General features: G+C 41.8%; 1 protein-coding gene across 8 annotated transcripts in view; it reads right to left on the minus strand.

The window, feature by feature from the left end:
* The window catches only part of PRDM2 (PR/SET domain 2), a 348,925-nt gene extending 329,900 nt beyond the window's left edge, over positions 1–19,025 (minus strand). For 4 of the 8 annotated variants that reach the window (XM_085608682.1, XM_085608684.1, XM_085608678.1 and 1 more), the window contains exon 1: positions 18,904–19,025. The gene's annotated coding sequence lies outside the window, so the exon portion shown is untranslated. Of the gene's footprint in view, positions 1–18,823 lie in introns of all 8 variants that reach the window. The other 4 variants (XM_085608685.1, XM_085608683.1, XM_085608679.1 and 1 more) reach the window with 4 other exon arrangements.
* Between the last annotated feature and the right edge of the window lie 2,656 nt (positions 19,026–21,681).

A 21,681-nucleotide genomic window follows, 5' to 3' on the forward strand; every position in this document is an offset into this window, starting at 1 on the left:
CATGCTACACCCTATGTTGGAATTGAGTGTTTAACAAACGGAGTCATTTTACAATATTTAATGCCCAAATCCCCTCTAGAGACTGTTGCAGAAAAATTGTTCTCCAAAGATTCAGAAACATATCTTACCAAAAGAGGGAGAGAATAAGCAAATGAACAATCGCTCAATTTTTCTTGTGTACCAATACTGCAACCAATGATTCCATAGAAGACTAAGCAATCATTTCAGTGATTAAGAATATAGTACTCTAACACATTCACATGCCCATGATAACCTGTGTAATTAAAGCTGCAGCTAGCAATGGAGAGAAAACTGAATACAACGTTTCCAGGACTTGGCCAGCTGAAGTGATACTGGTAAAGGGACGTTCTTAAGTTAGAGTCATTTTTGGGTAGCAACCTGCTCCCAGTCACTGGAATGTTGTGCGACAACAACCTAATGTATTTTTTAAATTGTAATCTTGGTCTGCTTTTAATATTGCTAATTATACTAACACACCTAATTGGTTAGGTGAAACGTCGAAGACTGCAAACTGTGTACCTGATGATATAGAGTTAAGTAACCTCACTTATTACCATCCTGCTTGCGTCACAACACCAGAAAACCGTAACCGGTCTCACAGTCATCATACTAGTTTGTTTTAGATTTTTTTTTTTTTCGTTTACTTTTACAAGTTCAATCTTGTAAATTATTTCTCAACACTAAAGAATATTTCACAACTCACTGCCTACGATTTTGTTTTACAAGACTCTGCATGTTTGTCTATGTTGCTTCAGATAAACAAGTTCATTCGCAGTGCATATAAAATTATAACCTTTGCCTAACGAAAAACATACAATCACGGACAGCAATTTAATATGGAATTTTGCTTGCAGGATGGCAGATTTTAAAGACCATAAAAATGTAGTTCTGGATCCGTTAATAGGATCTGACATTCTATATAAGGAACCGTTTTGGTTACATTATCAATACTTTTAACAAGCCCATATGCCTAATCCATACAGACAACATAAATAAACAAGCAGAAATACAAATTAATAAATATTTAGAATAGAAGTGCCCTAATTACAGTGCTAATTCAGTTTAGATTGCAGCAGTAATTTTTCATCCACTAATGCTGTAGAACTTTTTTAAATACAATTCTGTTGATTTTAACAATTGTATTTTCTTGGGCGATGATAGACGCGCTGGGGGGCATTTCTCTTGGCTAAAGTGGTGAACCCTTATAAGCAGAGTCTGTAAAAGTTCCGGGCCCTTATCTCGATGATGGCAGCGCACCTGCGCTGCTGGCGTGCCTAAGGCAAGCCTGTCTGCGCCCATCAGCATTCCGGAAGCTGCCAGCACCAACCACTCTGTCTGCTGATCCACAAAAGGTAGGCAGCTTATCACGTATGAGGGCAGTGCACTGCTCAGCATGGCCTCCAGGTCTGGATGCATTCCCCATTGCCCCCTTCTTTTAAGAGATAGGTTTTTCCTGTACACATGGGCACTGGACACCAAAGCCTTCAGTATAAATACAGGCTGCAGTCACTAATCATGCTAAGTGTTTGACAAACATGCAGTTTTCTGCAGCATTAGTGAATGTTCGCTCGTTATAGAAGCATGAGACCAATGTGTTCGATCTCTTGAATGAAGAGAAGCCCGATATCTTGTTTCTAACAGAAACCTGGCTTAAAACATTCTTTAATCCAACAATAGCAGCAGCCGTCCCTAATGGCTATAAAATCCTTAGGAAGGACCGCATTAAGGGCGGTGGGGGGAGGTTGCAACAGTCCATAGAAATTAATATGATTGCATGCCCATCCTACTTGAGGAATTGGAAGGTACAGACGGGTTAGCCTTTCGCCTCACCCTCTCCCCCTCCCAATCAATCGGTAGTCGGAGCTCTTATCTATAGCCCACCGGGATATGCCGGACCCTTTTCTTAGATCCTTGGGTAGTGCCCTGGCTTCTTGATCCCTTAAATATGCCCGTTTCATAGCCCTGGGTGATTTTAATGTTGGGGCTTTCCCAACATGTGTTTAATTGATCACATCAAGCAGGTCATAGTTTAGACCAAATCTTTTCCAACATCAAGCTGCATCCAGTTGAACTTTTGCCATTTGTTTACCTGATCAAATTCAGTTGGCAAAAATTGACTAATGCTTTACCCACCTTAGATAAAGCACGAGTCTCATCTAGAGCATTTCATAAAATATAACTACTGGACTTTACTCGAGCTCTGGAAGAGGATATTCCTGCACTCTCTGGAGTAATATAATTAGATGTGAATCGATTAGATGACTGGATCTATGGAATATCTAACAAACTGGCACCAGTATCCGAACATATATGTTATAGAACAAAGCTGTTTACCCCTTGGTATAAGGAGAGCCTTAAAAATGGAAAGAAGCATGTTAAATTTTAGAGAGACAATGGCGGAAAACTTACAACATTGAGGACAAAAGGACTTATAAAGCAACATTAAAACATTATTATTTAGAAGTACTAATAGCTAAAAAGACCTATTTTGAGGTAAGGCTGGGTGAGTCTGGCAACAACTCCAAGGAAATTTTTATAATAGTGAAAACTTATAGGAGCCCAGAGGCCGTCATTTGAGACCATCAGCCCTCTGTCGAATAGTGCAATTAACTGGCCTCATATTTTAAGAGTAAAGTCACAACCATTCAAGCTAGCCTTTTATTAGATTATCTAGCTACTGACAACCCACCTGAGTTTGCATGTATCAGTAAAATAACCACTGGGATGGCAACTTTGTTTAATGTCCTCCCTGTTTCTTTGGAGGATTCATTAGTAGCCATCAAAAGCCTCAAATCAGGGTCCCCTTCTGACCCAAGCCCGCCTAATTTACTTGCAAAAGGGACACATACCATTAATCCGTTAGCAAAGTGCTTAACACCTCATTGACTACAAGAGTGGTTCCTGTACAATGGAAGCAAGCTAGCTAAAATTCTACCCCTGCTCAAAAAACCTTCAGCTGACCCAAGTGTTCAACAAAACTATAGACCAATATCCTTATTTCCCGCTCTTTCAAAGATTTTGAAGAAACTTGTATACCAGCAACTCACATTATCTTGAAATCAATGACCTACTACATCCGAGCCACTCTAGGTTCAGACACAATTTCAGTACTGAGATGGCATTGATGGAAGTCTGAGCGTATTAAAGGCACCTTAGATAATGCGGGGGAAGGCCGTCTTGGTCATGTTAGACCCATCAGCGGCCTTCGATACAGTCTCCCACTCAAGGTTGTTAGCCCAGCTCCAATCAACTGCGGTTAGTGGTACAGCCTTAAAGTGGCTTTTCTCCTTTTTGGAAGAGAGAAGTCAGGAAGTCTGGATTCCCCTGCCCTCTTCAGAATTGCATGAGGTGTCAGCTGTAGTGCCCCAGCGTTCAGCCTTTAGCCCTACCATATTTACTGCCTATCATACACCCTTAGCCTTGTTAGCTGAGGAGTTAGGGGCAAACGTGAATTCTTATGCTGATGACACTCAGCTGTTGTTTAGCCGTGGAAAGGGAGAAGAGATTGCTGGAGAGGCCGTTCGAGAAGGTCTCATCTGTGTTTCATTGGACTGTTAATCAATTGAAATGCATTTCTTAGATGACAGAGAAATTATTTTTTGGCTCCAACTTGCCAGTTTTCTGGCAGACCTTCTGGCCAAATGATGCCCCACCCCCTGGCCCTCAAACAGGATACAGTTAATAATTGGGGCATCAAATTTGATAGGTCTGTCTTTTCAACCACAAATTCAATCAGTGGTGTGATCCTGTTTTGGGTTGCTACGCATTCTGAAAATGAGAACATCCAGATTGGACTATGGTAATGCTTTATACTTCCATATTGTCTTCTTAATTGACTAGAAGTGGTTCCGAATTCGGCAGCTCAAACTCTCTTGAGTCTACCCCCAATGTCTCATATTTCCTCTCACTTGAAGGCTCTTCATTGGCTCCTAATTTTTAAAAAAAGTATTCTTTTTAAAACACTAGTCCTTGCTCACAAACCACTGCAGGCCACCAGGGAAGGCTCTCTCAGAGAAAGGATTAAACAGTATACTCCTTCTAGAAGTCTCCGTTCTTTTGCCGGATGGTTGGCGAAGATCCCCCAGATTCATCGAGCGAGAATTGGAGGCATGTCTTTCTTCCATCGTGGCTCAGTTGCCTGGAATAAACTTCATTTGGAGTTACATACAACAGCTGAGACCTCAATCTTCAAGAAAAAATTAGAAACCTTGATGTTTCAGTAGGAATAGTGTCACGGTTTGCCTACGCAGATAGCCTTGAAGCGAACGCCCAAAACAGATCAATACATTATTGCTTGTGCAATGTGTACTTTTATCAGTAAAACTGTATGTCTGTGGAAATGTAATGGTCATTTCAATTGAAGATGTGTTGTCTGTAATGGCAGTGTGCTACCACACCATGCATACTCCACTTAACCCCTCCCACGCCACTCTGCTTTGCACCGCTTCACAACACTGTACTCTACTCTGTACAGCTCGACACTATGCAACTCCACTCCACACTGCTTCACTGCACTATACTCTGCACCACTCCACACTAGCCACTTCACTCAACGCCTTTGTACTATACACCACTCTACTCAATGCCAATGCACTCTACCACACAAAACTCTACTATGCACCACGGAACACTTCCCCAATCTACTCTAAGCCACTATAATCTACTCTGCACCACTGCACTCTACAACACTCTACTCTATGCCACTTCAGTATACTCTAAAACAATCTATTCTACACCACTCTATTCTATTCTGCGTCATTTCACACTACGCCACTCCATACCACTGCAATCTACCCTGCATCGCTCCCCATTGCACTCTACTCTATACGCTGTACTCTACGCCAATGTACTCTACACCACTTCACTCCAATCCAATACACTCCACACCAATCTACTCTTCACTACTGCACTGTATACCACTACTCTACAACTGTCACCCTATGTCACTGCATTCTATGCCACTCTATCTACACCACTGCACACTACGTCACTTTACTCCGCACCACTCTTCATCACTGCACTCTACACCAATGCAATCTACAACACTGCACTCTCTGCCACTGAACTCTAAGATACTCTGTTCTGAGCCACTCTACACCAATTAACTCTACATCACTATACTGTATGCCAGTACATTCTATGCCACTCTAATCTACTGCACACCACGTGCACTCTACGCTACTTTACTCTACGCCTCTCTGCTCTACTCTGGACCACTCTACGCCCGTGCACTCTACTGTGCACCTCTGCACTCTTTGCCACTGCACCACTCTACGTCAATGAACTCTACAACAATGCACTTTGTTACTGCACTCTATGCCACTCCACACAACACTATGCCACTTTACTGCACTCTACGCCAGTGCACTCCAAGTCTCTACACCACTACACTCTAATCTATTCTGAACCACTGCACTCTACACCACTCTACTCTATGCCACTGCACTCGAATCTACACCACTGCACTCTATTCTGGAACACTTTACTCTACGTCACTGCTCTCTACGCTACTGTACTCTAGTCTGCACCACTGCACTGTAGGCCAATAGAATCTATGCCACTTTACTCAAAGCCAATGAACTCTACGCCAATCTATTCTGCACCACTGTACTTCATACCACTTCTCTCTAGTTCACTCACCACACCTCACTCCACGATAGTCCACTCTTATGCACTACTCGACAATAGTCCACTCTGATGCACTACTCGACAATAGTCCACTCTGATGCACTACTCGACGACAGTCCACTCTGAGGCACTACTCCACTCTAGGATGCTTTATGACACTACTCCACGATAGTCCACTCTGATGCACTACTCCACAATAGTCCACTCTGATGCACTACTCCACTCTAGGACGCTTTATGACACTACTCCACTCTAGGGCGCTTTATGACACTACTCCACGATAGTCCACTCTGATGCACTACTCCACTCTAGGACACTACTCCACTCTAGGACATTCTACGCAACTCCATCCACTCCACTTCATGACACTACACTCTCCTTTACCCCATTAACTTTTAACCATGCTGATCAGCAGCCACGCTGGTGTACAACAAGGCTAAAACATACTGACAGAGCCAATAGGTGTTGCATAGACAAGACCTATTGGCTTTGCCAATGCTCCTTAAATTTGGACTGCACCTTTGCTGAAGGAGAGCATCTGAGGGAGATCATATATCAGTCAAACAACTTTGTGTGTGAGACACACACATAAAAGAGAATGCACCACATTTCATAAAAAGTAACATGCACAGCGTAAAACCCATTCAAAAGAGTAAAACAATAAAATAATAATAATCACCAAAGCATGCTCTTCCCAGAACAAAATGCACATTTTAAATAAGCACTTACTCTAAGACAAACCTCTTCATTCTGAAGTAATTGCAAATGGTGACAGGTAAATCTACAGTGCGTAAAACTGAGTGGAAACCACATCACACAGGCAGGTTTGGGATGATTAAGCAGGTTGAAAATCCAGCTCAAAACAAAGTAGATAAAGAACTGTCCCACCCAGGAAACTAAATAGGACAGACCTTTCCCATTTGCCCAACACCAAACTCTGATAAAATGCTGTACATCCATCTGGACTCAGGGTAATATATTGCTCCACAGTTGGTTTAAAGATTGCAGGCTTTTCCCTCTTAATGCCACTACTTGTCAGGAACTGGCCTTCACGATATTCTTACCCTGGGCAACAATTGGTGTTCAATTATCAAAAAGGTAGGAAATGCCTATACTAGTCAGGGTGCCCGAAACATAAGCCATCCAGGAAATGCTGGAGGCCTTATCAAGGCTTAAACAGTCCTTGATAATGGCAACATTAAGAGTGGTCTCCGAGTAATTCCAGACCGAAAGACACAATGCTAAAGGGGCCCATTTACGCTATATTCCAGATATCTGAAACTCAGTTCCTCATGTGAAAGGTGCAATTGGGGGAATTGATAGCACCCGAGTAAACAATTTACCTCTTACTGTAAATTGGTGCTGTCAGGGAACACCACCATCCCAGCACCATATGCAGCTATTGACATATACTGGTTTTTGTAGGTTTCAAAGTAGGGCGTAAGACCCCAAGCGTTCAGAAGGGTGCAGCATACTTAATAGCGAGCCTAAGGATCGAATACACTTACACCAAGAGGTTAACATATGGGAGGAACATGGGCCGGATGAGTCAGAACAGATAAACAAGTAAGAAAATGTATTAACAGCTGTTAGGCTATTGCCTCTATGCACAATAGCTGAAACTCTATTCCGTTTGGGGGCACAGACAGGATATGGGACTTACTTAAAAGATTTAAGCTGGTCGTGAAATTAACAAAATGCATGGGCCAAGGAGCACAAGGGTGTATGTGCGATCAGCACAGAATCATCTGATTACAGCAATGCCGGCAAGAGTGCTTTGCTGATCATGGGAATGTTACTGGCAGAGTGTACCGAAAACGGAGTTAAATTATTAGTATTTTAAATAAATAAAAGCAGGGCCAACACACCTCTAGGCAATGAAAAGGGCTCTATGAACTACCCAGAGTCTCAATATCTTAAGCTTGCGACCAGATATGTGCACAAGATCAATCGAAACCCATTTCTAGCAAGATATCCCACCACTTGGAGCGGCTGACAATCAAAAGTGGTCAATAGGTTCATAAATGCTAGGTACAGTGGCCAGCGCTTGGCACTTGTTGTTTACTCAGGATTAGCTGCAAATTTAAGCACTACTCCACTGTCCCCAGCCGTTGCTTAAAACCATATTGAGTTAGATGAAAGAGGTTACTGGTGGAGGCCCAAGCACACATCCTGCTGTATTACTTACCAGAGTACTCTGAAGGAAGTGTCGATAAATGATATTGGCGAGTAACGTCTTGGTTCCCCTCAATTTTCTTGTTTAAAAATAAGGATAGTTACAGAAGAGGACCAAGATTTCTGTAGATTATTACGATCGCAATTTTCATAGAACTTGGTGAATAAGGGGGCCCATAATTCCACACTGGACTTTATTAAATCAAAAGGCATTCCGCCGGATCCTGGTGCCTTGTGCCCTAGGCAGAAATCAATTGTTTCATTAACTTCTTCTATAGTTAGGATCAACTTGTCGACTGGGGCTTTTTCGCATTCCAGGGGGAGTGAGATCATAATTTGCTCTTGTGGATCAGGCTGATAATGATCACTTTACAGAAACCTTAGGTGTCTCTAGCAAATCTTTGTGGTTACTAGCTTGTAAAAAAAAGCATGTAAAAATTCTCAGAAGCCCTGGACAAGGTTTCAGTTGGGTGCCACAGCACACATTAGCGATGCTGCAAATGACTTCCTCAATCACCAACTCCAGACCTTACTCCAAATAAGGTGATTTTACATTACGATAATCTTATCACTTCTATTAAACAAAAATACTTTTAGTTATAGGAGACAGAAAATTAACAGGGAAGTGGCTATAGCTATGAAAATCAACCTTCCTAGTGGCATAATAAAGTATTAACCAAAAGGAGGGGTCATAAAAAGTAAAAGGAGGATCATCAATAGGTGTTCTACCGGTTTGTCTTGATCAAAATTACTACGATTTACATTTTGGAACAGAATTATATAATTGTTTTACATTGTTTATCTATAATCTGCTTCCTCTGGTCGCTTACCAAGCTATCATGCTACACTATAATACTCCCAATTATTATTGAACTTAACACTGCATTTGTGCACCTGTCTTTTCAAAGTCTGGAAACTTAATAAAGAAAAGTGTCAACGTGATTGAATATCATCCAAACCATTACAGAAAATACATTTCTTTAGGTGCTAGGGCAATCCTGGAGACCGGACTCTAAATTACCTCAAGTTTCTTTCTTTATACTGTGACTTCACTTTGCCTACTTAAAAGATTTGTATGGGTGAAGTTGCCCCTTGTCAACTTCCTCTCCGCTTTCCCATCACTGGACAACGTTCACTCACCTTGTTCAGGAGCGCAATATTTCCTGGGCTTGTTAGTTAACATATATGCATTTCAAATCGTCATAGATATTGGGACTTTTAACGCATCAATGGATTTGTGCATCCTTGGCATTATTTATTTTCCTATCTACAAAAAAATGACCTTCCTTAAATTCCAAGGGGGTGACATCGTGCTGGAGACAGTAGGGTCAATATGTAGCATTTCTTTAGGCACATACTTCACGTCTTGGTCCCATTTTTACCTCTGTGGCTTGTTTTCCTGGCAGACTTGGCCACTGGCATGATTTCACTGGACGCGAATCTGCTCCCTAATGAGTCTCATCTCTTTAAGCCTAAGGGGTCCTTCCTTTCCTAGACATTTAGCCATCTAGAGTTCCAGATATGCTCTGCAATATTGGGTAGTTTAATCACAGTAATCTTCCAAAACTTGTATATTGCTTTAGGGTCCAGCAAGATTTATACCGTGGATCAGCAACGTGTGGGGGTCCAATGCACATCAATTATATACCTCCTTTAATGGTACTTCGGTGATCACATGAATGTCAGCCATCTCCAACCCTGTGGAAGTTGGACTATTCCATGAGCAACTTCATTTAAACATTCTGTTGTAGCTGTGGGCTCCTAGATTAGTCTTTTGCCTAGGGCTCGGTCGGTGCCACCTCCTAAGGCATACAGTTTAATGGCAATGTTATGTGCTTCTACCTACCCAGAGTTGCTACGATAACCAAAATGCATCCCTCCATTGATGTGAAAAGTCACAATTCATTCTTCATTTGCTCTTCCTTCTAAGGCATAAAGTATACTGACAAAGGTAGGAACTTCTCAATACTCAGATACGGGAATAACAAAAAAGACTCTTGGGATAAGAGATAAGATAACCATGCTTCCTAATACTATATTGGTACTAAAGTACCATGTGCACGTTCCGTCAACCTTCACTCTTCATTTGTTCATTCTTCTTGCAGCCTATCATTCACCTGCAACTAAAGAGCACACTGATGCAAAAGAATGTATTCAGAGCATGTGAGCCCATACAGAGGCATAAACGTTGAAGCGTTTCCTCATTTCGCTATTGGCGATTCACACAAGGGTAAGCTTAACAGGGATGGTCTTGACTCCAATACCTTGGACCCCTTCCGGACAACCTAAGAATGGCCCTTGGTAGCTCTATAAAACTAAACCCACTTGGACTCAAGTTTAGATGGTTATGGCTCCAAAGTGCATCTTCAGGCTTGACTTTCTGTCCAGTCATCCTTTTGTGTTTCTTCTATAAAAGAGAACCTGTTCAAACGAAACAGAACATTCTTTTCATGATGTCACTGGTACTGCACTGTAAGGCTTGGTCAAATGATCACGCTGCAATTCCCTCTCAGCTACACTCGAGGGGAAAAAAATAAGAGGGACTCAGATCTGCTGTAGCCCACATTACCAAAGTACTAACACTGTGCTGAGGGTTAAACGCACATAGGACCCCAAGAGCAAATTATTGTCACTACCTTTAGTACAAATCAGTTCTTGGTGCAGCGTTTCAAATCACCTTCACTTCAGAAAATTGTGTCAATGCAGTCCTGATAATAGCTACTCAAGACACTTTGCACAGTAATGTACTTTAAAAGATCAATTCGAACTGGAATTCGGTAGAAGATGTTTGACTTTTTGAAAATATAATAACACAACTAATAGATTTGTATCATTTATCCATTATTTCAGGGTACTACATGATCAATAGAATTTTCTTGTTAGTAAACAACTGTTCAATTAAACAAAGGTATTACTGTAATGAACATCATTTGTTGCGATTAGATAAAGAAAGACAAGCCTATTTCGTGGGATAAGTCTATATTTAACAAATGTGTGTTATTTTAAGTAAATTAGTAAAAAGGGGGAGTATGGTGTCTGACAAGTAAATGTAGATGTATGTACTTTTTTCTTCTCTAGAGCGACTAGTTGCATAATCAAAAGTGAGCAGCGAAGTAGCAGAATAAGACCAAGTCATCCTATTATCCGTTTCAGAGTGGTACCAACCATTATTCTAAGGTAACCGCCTTTTTACGAGTACTTTGCACAGGCATCAAGATAATTGTTTTCATTCACGTAACTTTTCTTTTTTTTGGTAGACCGTGATCAAAGAGCAAATCGGAGGCAATTTTTTTTTTAACAAATATAAAAACTCAGCTTTGTGTTGTTTGAAGATTTAAACTCCTCAATAAATAGTTCAGATGCTTGTTTTATGAAATGTGTAACACCAATGCAAAAAGTACATTATATTAAAGACTCACTTCTGCATTTTTGCACTTTGAATCTTTGGAGGAACAGTAGTGGAGAACTCTTTATACAATGTAATCTTAAAAATTGCATCAAGCAAAAACAAGATACAACTATACTGAATTTAAAACTGTACACATGTTATAGATTGGGCATGTGTTTCGAAGACTAATAGCATTTTTATTGGTTGGCATATACAATCATTATTAATAAATATACACAAGCAAAAAGTAATCACAACAGACAATTTAAAAAAAATACATGGTCTTGAAAAGGTAGTCTAAAAATCACCACATGGCTTCTTTGCATGCTATGTTCACTGATTGGCCAAGACAGATGCACAGCAATTAAAAACTTAGATTCAAAGAACATTCTGATTTGACCTCCAGTCGATACTAGGCCAAAAGATCACACTCAAACAGCAGTGGTATAGGTGATTATAAGAATCGATCTGCACAATACACCTACTTAACTGGCTCAAACATATACATTTTATATTAATTAATAAAGTTTTCAGTGCTGTCATGCAATTCATGGCTTGTTTTGCTTTCGTGCTTAAGTGGGGAGATCAGAATAGCAAACTGGGGCGAGCTACCCCCAAGCGTGCATTCATTCCTTCAACTGGCCCAACATTCTTCTATTTTGTTTGGGCAGTAATTCCCAACTGACTGTCCTCTGACAAATATTCAACACTTATTTATTCTAGCTATCCATCCAAGGATGCGGACAATCCTGAACAACAGTCTTCCAGGACATAGGGCAGGAAGAAAACAGTGCAAAGGTCGATGTAACTGCTTATAATAAAGTACTTTTTCGATAATCAACCAGAAAGGCGAGACTCTCCTACCTGCTTAAAGATAATGCAGGGAACTAAGACCTGCCTTTCACATAAGAGTGACGTCATTAAATTGATTATTAGCAATCTGGATTTTTCCTCAAACAGATGTGGGAATAGTGTCATCAAAAACTAAGCAAATACTTCCATCCTCAAATCCTCGAATATTACCACAAAAACACTGATTTGCCAGGGGTTTGAAAAAACTAAAAGTGCATTTTCCAATTACTGGGAGCAAGGAACCTACTCTTTGAAATCCCTATGTTTAAGTCGCAGGAGACAAACTTGACATTCTTTTTAATCTGAACCTAAAAAAAAGCATGGATCTCGTTACTAGGGCACATTCCTGTCGTCCGGTCTTGCCTTACAGTGTAGGTGAGCTCTGCAGGCAGCTTCAGTCTAAGTTGCCTTATTGTTTATTTAGTCCTTTAGCACTTTGCAGTGATCGATTAGGCTGATAAGTAAGCAGTACTTGAGCCCAAGCTGATGGAGTGTGCCAGGGGCCTTAAGGAGACGTCAATCACTAGCATGGAACACTATCAACACTTTTTCTGATCAACGTAACAGAGATAGTAGGGTCTCCTCAGCATCACTGAAAGATCACAACTGTAGGACCGGAGTCCTTGCACAATAACATGAGGAACTAACTATACATCAGCTTGTTTGATGGCCCAAACTTTCTGATTATGCAACTGAACTATTTTTTTTTAAGTGTTCATTTGTTTGAGTACTACATGGAAAGATCACCCAAATATCAAACTGGTAAAATGCAAGAATCCTTTAAAGAAAGCAAACATCATGATCTCTCTGCCAATACAGAACAACTCTACTGTGGGAGAATTTGTAAAACACAAGAGTATAGTGATCCATGAGAAACGAGTAGACATGTAAATGGGTGCACTATTTTGGCCTTTCGGTCACTGTATGTATCATCAGCCTTTCATTACGTATTTCAAATTGCCTCGGCCGAATACACCAACTTAGCTGCAGTCAACAGATTATTGGACATAAATGAATTCCATAATTCGAAACGAAACAGATGCATAAATATTGAATATGCAACTGCCTTGATATACACTACTTAAGCCTACTAAAAAGCATAAGCAATTGCAAATTCAGTAAAACTGCAGTATCTCAAACTAACCTCTGCTTGCCTAGAAAATAATGTGCTAATCTAACTGCTACCGTTGTAATGGCGCAGGATTGTTTTTTTTTTTTTGATATATTTTTATCAAATGTTGTTTACCCAATATATTCCTGAATCTTATGAGAGTGTTTGCCTTTAAGAAACCCACATAAGATGTGGTCGAAAACTAGATCTTAGCAAAATTGGTTGCATTTAAGAATCAAACTTACTTAAGCATGATCAAATAGGATGTGTGTTTAGCAAGATCAAAAATATTTATTTTTCATTTAGAGCTTATTTTATTGTGACATTTATGTCCATCGAAGTCAATTATGGAGAAAATTGAAATCATTGTCAATTCCAAGGAAACTGTTAGAGGCAATAGAACTCCTATACTCCAATACCTGGATATGGATAATATTTAGTGATGGTAATTATGTAAGCAGGAAGGTGCATATAACAGCTAGGCTCTAACAAGGCTGTGTGCTTGATCCTTTGCTATTCAACCTTAATATATCAGATCTTACATTGGTTTTGGATCATGTCAATTAACATACGCAAAAAATAGGAGGAAAGTTACTATCCAGCCTTTTGTAGATAGAAAATTTCGTTAAAACAAACAAAAAAAAAAAGTGAGGACACTAGAGACTCATAAATAAGTCTGAGGAATATATTAGGTCAAATGGTTTGGAAATGAACTTGGCAAAAACCAAAGTGTTATTTATGGTAAGAGTCAACAAACAAAAGAGGTCTGGCACTGGAGAAACAAGAGCCTTGATAAAGTAACAGAGTAGAAGTATTTAAGAGTTTGGATCGATGCATAAAGTAACTTGACACAGCAAAAATAATCATGCAGAAATAAAGCCCAAGCCCTAAAATGTGCTTTTACAAATGCCTCTAAAAATCTATGGGGCTCCAAGCTAGATCAATCCTTCAGGTCATAAAGGCGAAGCTATTGCCATCAATAACATACGGGAGCGAAATCCTGATGGGGGAAGGATGCTGACTTCTTAAACGGATGGGTGGCCAAAATATACAAATCTGCTTTTCGCCATACAAGTACAGCTTTCCCAGCACAAGTGCACCTTGAGTTTGGCCTGTTAAATCAAGTAATAGCCAGACATAAGGTATTTCTGATGTTGTGCCACAAACTACGAGCCTCTCGGCATGGCACCCTGGAGAATCTTACCAGGAAAGAAATCTGAACCAGCACGAGCAACACTTTGCACCTTCGGTTCCCAGAACAGTCCTTAGATGCTTTCCAGGCAAGGGATCTGTGGAATCAGCAGCTGACTTGGGCAGTGTTTAAAAAATGTGGTTTAATTGGCACTCAGGTCAGCAAACTAGAGGATAACAGCACGTTTGAATTGTGAAGGCATCCCTGGAGGGTGACAAACACATATAATGCAAAAGGCCACCAGGCATTTCTGAGCACAAATTATTCAAAGTATGTCAAACTGAAGTTCATGCACTAGCGTTTTGGGGGTTTTCCAACCTTGGACCTTTTGCCCAAGTGTCTCACATGCCCTAAAGACTCTACCTGCAGGCTTTGCAATGCTGAAAAAGAAACCCTTATGCATGTAGTTTGATTGTGCCCAGCACTCTACAGAGAACACAGAGAGCTTATGGGCAGATCTTTTATTTTTAACGTGCAGACATGCCATTGTGGCAGCGCTGAATCCTGTCAACACCCACTTGAACATTAGACTGGTAATGATTTTATACAAGTTCAGTGAAAAGCTCAGTAATATATAATAATAGAATAGCCTTAAATCATTTAAATGGCGATATTTATTTATACATCAATTTTAATGCCATTCCTTTTCATAACATTTTATCCAATGCATTTTACAGTAAACTGTGATCTTACGTCTGTATAAATCTTTGAGACGTTTTTATGTACTGAGTTTTAATTAGCTTTTGAACAGATTTTGATTATTCATGCAAATAAAGATAATTCATATCATCAAATGTATATGCAGCTAAGAACACATGGTTAGATCCAACACCTGTTCCTACAACATCAAATGTGGTAGTAGATGAGTAGTCTAAGGAATGTGATACCACTGCTATACAGAAACACCAGGACCAATAGATGTGAAAACAAATTGACAGTGAGGTAAAAATTGGAAGCTGACCAAGGTGACTAAATGCACCAAAAGAATGGGATAAGGCCCTGCTCCTGCTTCACGAGGTATTTAATAAAGCAAATTTTGGGCTCATACATTTTCACATACTACACAGAGCCTGCATAACATTTGACATTGTCCAAATATGAGGAAAAATTGGCCTACATTTCCTCCACTTTACATGGTCTTGTCCCAATTACATTTGTTTTTAGGTCTCGCCTAGCATTGCAGCGCTTGCGCCGCTCGCTCGGGGAGAGATATTGAGAGTGGGATTTCAGAAGGGCACTTGAAGCCCCACCCATAGTTTTATTGGGTCGCGTCAGCGTTTATGCTAAACGCGGGCTTCCCTTTGAAAATGATGCTTTTAGCCACTGCCCTTTCTCCCTTTTGTCCGGCCCATCCGGACTGGGTCGTCTGCTTCACGGCTGTTGTGAAGCAGTTTCTTATCTTTAAGGGGGGTGGGGGTGCATCTGTTTCTAATTAGCATGGCCTTAGCGCGGCTATGCTAATTAGAAACAGATGCCCCCCCCCCAAAGATAAGAAAGTCTGCAGGCACTACCCTGCACACTGAGGTCTCCTCACTTCAGCGTCGCCCCCCCTCCTCGGAGCACACGTCCGCTCAGGGAGCCTCTCCTCGCTTTAGCCCCCCACTCCCCCCTGCCTTGGAGCACACGTAACTTGTTGAAAAAGTGTGCCAGTTTAAAGCGTTATGTAAACCCAGAGAAACAATTCTAATGGGGATGAACCTTTACACTCGCTGCTAGCGCAGCGGAATGCAGCTAAAGGGACGCTGTGCTTATTCATATGCAAATTGATGCACAAGTTAATTGCTTTTGGGTTGTCACTGGCGTTTTATGCGTCCCTTGCTCTAGCCTGCTTTAACTGTAGCCTATGAGAACTAGCTTTAAGTGAACCAATCAGAACTGCGCCTGCCCAAATACACACCTGAAGGCACGAAACTCCTACAGGTTGCGGGGATCAACCGATGAGAGCAGAAGCAATATGGACCTGTCAGAGACTGGTCAGGACAGAGGGTGCTTCTGATGGCAAAAACAGGAAACTCCAAAGAAGACGGTGCAATTCTTGTCCGTCTTCTATCTCAGTGGCCGTCTGTTGGTGTTCGTCATCAGTATGCGTCAGCAGGATCGGAGACAGTGGCCTCCTCCTACTCCAAGACCCATCCAGGCGCTCGTGACGGGCGTCACTTGCAGGATGAGTAGTGTAGAGCTTTATTCTGACTTTTAGACATGTTGTACAGCAGCTGCGATGATGCACAACATGGCTAAGACAATATCTCTCGTACAGGCGAGATCAGTTGGCTTTGCCAATGCTTTTTTGGGTGCTGCCATGGGTCAATAGGTGAGGGACTCGACCCTTTTGATTTGCCTACAGTGTTTGAGCCAGAGACTTTATCCATTAGCCTTTTATTTTTGATGCCCCTTGTAAACGTTTCTTGTTGCCTGGTTGTCTGTTAACCATTAGATGTCTGTGTCGTTGGAGGTGTTGGACTGATTATTTAACTTGTCCCTGGAGGCGTGGTTGAAGATTTGTTTGTTAATTACTTCGACTGCACAACATTTAGCATCACTTTGTCTACAGAATCCGAATGATGCCCTCAACTTAGCTGCCAGCAGCCTTCACTTGGCCTTCTAGAATGCTCCTTCACCATAGCCTTGGTTACTTGATGACTTCCATTGCTGGCAGTGATAAACTGGCAATTGCTCAAATTAGCAATGGGGACTTTCAACTGATGAACAAGGGTAGCAAGATAAACAAGGTTACAAAAAGGATGTCTGAGAGTAGGCTGGTTTGCACTGTCAGCAAGTCAAAGCCAGCTATAACCAATGCGGGGCAGAATGAGGAACTGTAAAATAGCTTGTTATGAGCCATTGAAAAGACTACCACCTAGTTTTATTTTACATTTGTTCATAGCGGTCATGGGTCTTGCTTTATTTTGTATGCACGTTATGGCCACTCTGCGTGCCTTTAATTGCTTCAAACCCCTGCACTTTCCTTGAGAATCCCTTTCCCCAACAGTGATTCTAAACACAGCGACCACGCCTCTCCCTACTTCTGTGTAGAGGCAGCAATCAAGTTTTGTTACAAGTGGTTGCTGAAAAGAAAGATGGGTGCTCACCCTCCCGTGAACCAGTTTCAAAATAACTCTAGCTTTGCCAGATTTCCTAATTTCATACCAAATTAGATCTAGGGGAAGGAGCAGTGGGAGGGGAGCAGAGGCCTGGAGGCAAAAGGAAAGGAGGAATTACACCCCTTATGCCTTGAGTGCCACGCCTCTTCAGGAGTGTACCGGATCATAATTACACTCCTCACTTTTTTTTTTTTTACTTTAATGAGCGCGGCGCCGTCTTCACGGACACCACACTATGCAGTGCAATATGTGTTGCTTTTGGTATTGTAAATAACAATGGCTTTTAATTTTTTTAAAGGCATTGCCACGCACAATGCCAATACCTCCAAAACTTGCAGTTGCGAGACCTATTGCATTGTAAACACTTGTTTTGACAAGCAGGCGAAAGCATTCCAGAAGTATGCACATTTAAATTTTCAAAAAAGCAAAATTATGTTTTAGGAGTTGCCCCATTCAAAAATAAAAATTAAGATAAAGTAGAAAACTGCACACTTTACATACCATTTGGCTAGAAAACGACTAGCATTATACGTTGGCTGTTTAACCCCAAGACTAAAACAAAATAATGGATCAGGGTATTGTTGAACGGTCTACGGAGTACAAGATTAAAATAAAAATAACGACTTTATGACAAACTAGAAAAGTATGTGATAAACTGGTGTTCTTTCGTACAGGGTTAATTGGACCCACCAGATGAACTGCCACCGTACAAATACAAAAACCGACAAAAACAAAGTGGGTACTGTCAATATACCTTACAATCTAGCTGTGAAATATGTTAACATGTGCTTCAACTCCGGGATTCATAAAGCGATCAGGTGTTCCAGCCCCCTTATTATTAGAACTGTCCACTTGATTTTCAACTGTAGAGTTAATCAGATTGCAATTATATTAACGTGAAGCCCACGCCACGGCCTAGTCATTATATGTTTTCTGTGCAGTTCGTGAACATATATTTTAATCATATATGTAAATTATATGATGCTCATATTCTTGTGCGGTTGTTGTGGAAACTTCAAGTTTTTCATATTTTAGCACAACTGCTCGGGTCGGCAACCGTTTCACAAGTATAACAAACGTTGTTCTTTTAGCACAAAGAGAGCACATTTGTCACATGTTTACTTGACATTCCACGAATACGATGTGAGACTTAAAAACAAAGAATTAAACAAAGTCCTATATCTAAAAACAAATAAATTCACTCGGTGTGTAAAAAATATATACATTTCCACGAGCATCTAAACATTCAAGTAGTTCAGAAGCTGCATACACATTCATGATTGACACAAAGGAAATGCTAATCACCATTCTCGGTATATGCTTCAGAATCAATTGTGACAAAAGAAGAGGCAGACCTTGTTTTATAAATTTACAAATGTCAATATGTGCCAACCCTCCCGGTGCAGGCGGGAGGTTCCCGAACAACGAGCCTTACCTCCCGCCTCTAGAGAGATCTTATAAATCCGGTTCCACTGTTTCGACTGTAAACCGACTCCAGTAGATGAAGGCAGGGAGCGGCAATAGAAAACCTAGTTTATAGTGATTGACATAGTAAGGGGCGGTACTAGGAGGAGCTTAGCATCCGTTCTGCCTCTTTTATACGTTGATTGGTTTCATATCAAGAGCCCTCCCCGGAAAAGTCAACATAGGTGACCCGGAAACCCCGCCCATTACCCCGGAAAACCACCCAATTTCTCTGACTTTCCCCGGAAGTAATAGATTAGCGGCAAGTAGGCAAACTCAGTTTGTGTGCTGTAGCCGCACAGTTTAGTTCGTCCGTTTATTTTCGGACCTGCTGATCTCTGTCAGGTCTGGGCTTTGCTTTGGCTGGGAAGTAGAAATAAGCAAAGTATTCCCCTACGCACTGCGGCTGGTGGGCAGTGTTCTCAGGGCTGTCGTGGGAGGGTTTCTGTTTTGTTTTTATCAAGCGGAGCAGCGGAGAGTCATGTAGTAAGTAACACAGGGTGCTCACTGCGAGGGCCGGGGACACAATTTGGAACTCTACTACGAGAATTGCTAAGATGCTGTGTTTTAATGTGTCGAGGTAGGCGAAAGGCATGGCATTGGTGCAAATTCAGGACGGTGAGTGTAAAAATTCAGGACAAAGGATCAAAATTCAGGACAGAAGGTCAAAATTCAGGACAAAACTTCAGGACAATAGGTAAGTTTTACAGACACATAAGAGGAGGTCGCGCAATAGTATATAAGTAAGCCCATCCATATCCAAACATATTCAACCATTTGCAAACCTATCCATCATGTATCCTTCCATCTATCATTTCACTCATCCATCCTTTCAATCATCTATCCATCCATCCACCCTTTCACACTATTCATCTGTACACGCATCCATCCACTCTTAAACCCATCCATCCACACATCCATCCAGCCATTTACCCTTTCACCCATCCTTTCACTTACTCATCCATCCACTCAGTCACTCATCCTTCCACCCATCCACTCATTCTTCCACCCATCCACCCTTTCAGTCATCCATCCTCCCTTTCTCTCTCCATCGACCCTTTCACTTAGCCATCCTTCCTTCCATCCACCCACCCATCCATCTACTCATCCACTCATGAATCCATCCATTTACCTTATCACTCATCCATCCATTCTCTCATCCATTTATCCTTTCTCTCCTTCACTCATCCTTTTGTCCATCTACCCTCCCTTTCACTCACTCATCCATCCTTACATCCACCCTTTCACTCACCCGTCCGTCCATTCACCCTTGCACTTATCAATTCATCAATCCATCCATCCTTTCAATCCATCCATCCACCCTTTTACCCATCCAGCTACCCTTCCACCCATACATCCAGCTATTTACCGTTTCTCTCATCCATCCTTGCACTCACTCATCAATCCATCCTCTCTCATTATCCATCTAGTCAATCTTTCATTCATCCATTCACCCTTTCACTAATTCATCCAGCCATCCACCCATCCCTTCACTTACTCACTCTCCCACCTTTTCATATTAATTTTGAGCCAATCCTTTTTAAGAAGAGGCCCATCAAGAACTTCACCCTCGCTGCAGGAGCCATTCCAGGACTGGGACAGAAGCCACCCAGGGCGGAGACAGGATCCACCACATGGGGGGGACAGGAGCCACCACATGGGGGGACAGGAGCCATCACTGGGGGGGCTGGAGCCATCACAGGAGGGGGAACAGGATCCACCAGAGTGGGCACAGGGGTGGGCATGCAGTATTCTAGTATCATCTTGGTCTCTTCCAGGGTGAGGTAGAGCTCCTCACCCCCTCCTGGACACGACAACGAGAAGACAGGCTCTCTTCCCAAAATGTTAGTTTTGCCATCCCCCACTGTGATGTACAGTTCTTAAAGGAGATACTCCAAGAGAACTGATTTAACTGATTGTCCTCCATACTTTGTTAATCAGTGTGGGTGCGATTGTGCCATTTCCTAATTTTATTACATTATAGACTGCATGTTGGAAGAACCGAGGTTTGCTTACAATTTAGTAACCGTAATTAAGCTCTGTGAAGAGAATCATGTGCTGCCTCAGTGTAATCAGGGCCAGTTCTAGGATGTTTGGGGCCTTGGGCAGAAAGGGAATGTGTGAGACCCCTCCAAATTGCAGAGACATGACTCATTCAGGGCTGTTTGCATCTGAATAGATGCCCCTGCTCCTGAAGCTGCAGCCCCTCCCTCTGTCACCTTCAAGCACCTCAACAGCTCATCAAGGGCTGAAGGTGTGAGGGTAGTCATCCCGCTGTGCCTCTCCAATGCTGCTAGGTGTCTGAGCTTTGGTACTGCATCGGAGTCTGTTACACTGACCTCAACAGTATCGGAGTTAAGAAGGGAGGTGGGTGGAAGCTGTGCCGGCTTTAGGGTGGTGCGACCGGTGCCCGGTTAAAATTACGGACAAATGGCGTCCGTTAAAGAATCCTTCACGGACAACGGGCAGACGGCCGAAATTACGGACTGTCCGTGAAATTTACGGACGGTTGGTCACCCGAATCAGCATCTTGTGAGTTGTCAGGAGGAGGAATGTTGGCGATGGAGGTTTAAGCTGAGAACTTTTGCGAAGACACCCATTTAGGGAGGCCTAGGTCGTCAATGTATGGGCTTTCCCATTTCAGTAAGGTGGTCGACCAACGACCCCCGCTCGCGTATGGTGTATGTGGTGAGGCGATCATGTATCCCAATTAGGTGCCCGAATAACTGACTGACCCAGTGTAGTTTTT

This window comes from Triturus cristatus, chromosome 1_2, assembly GCF_964204655.1.
Source record: "Triturus cristatus chromosome 1_2, aTriCri1.1, whole genome shotgun sequence".
Classification (NCBI taxonomy): Eukaryota; Metazoa; Chordata; class Amphibia; order Caudata; family Salamandridae; genus Triturus; species Triturus cristatus.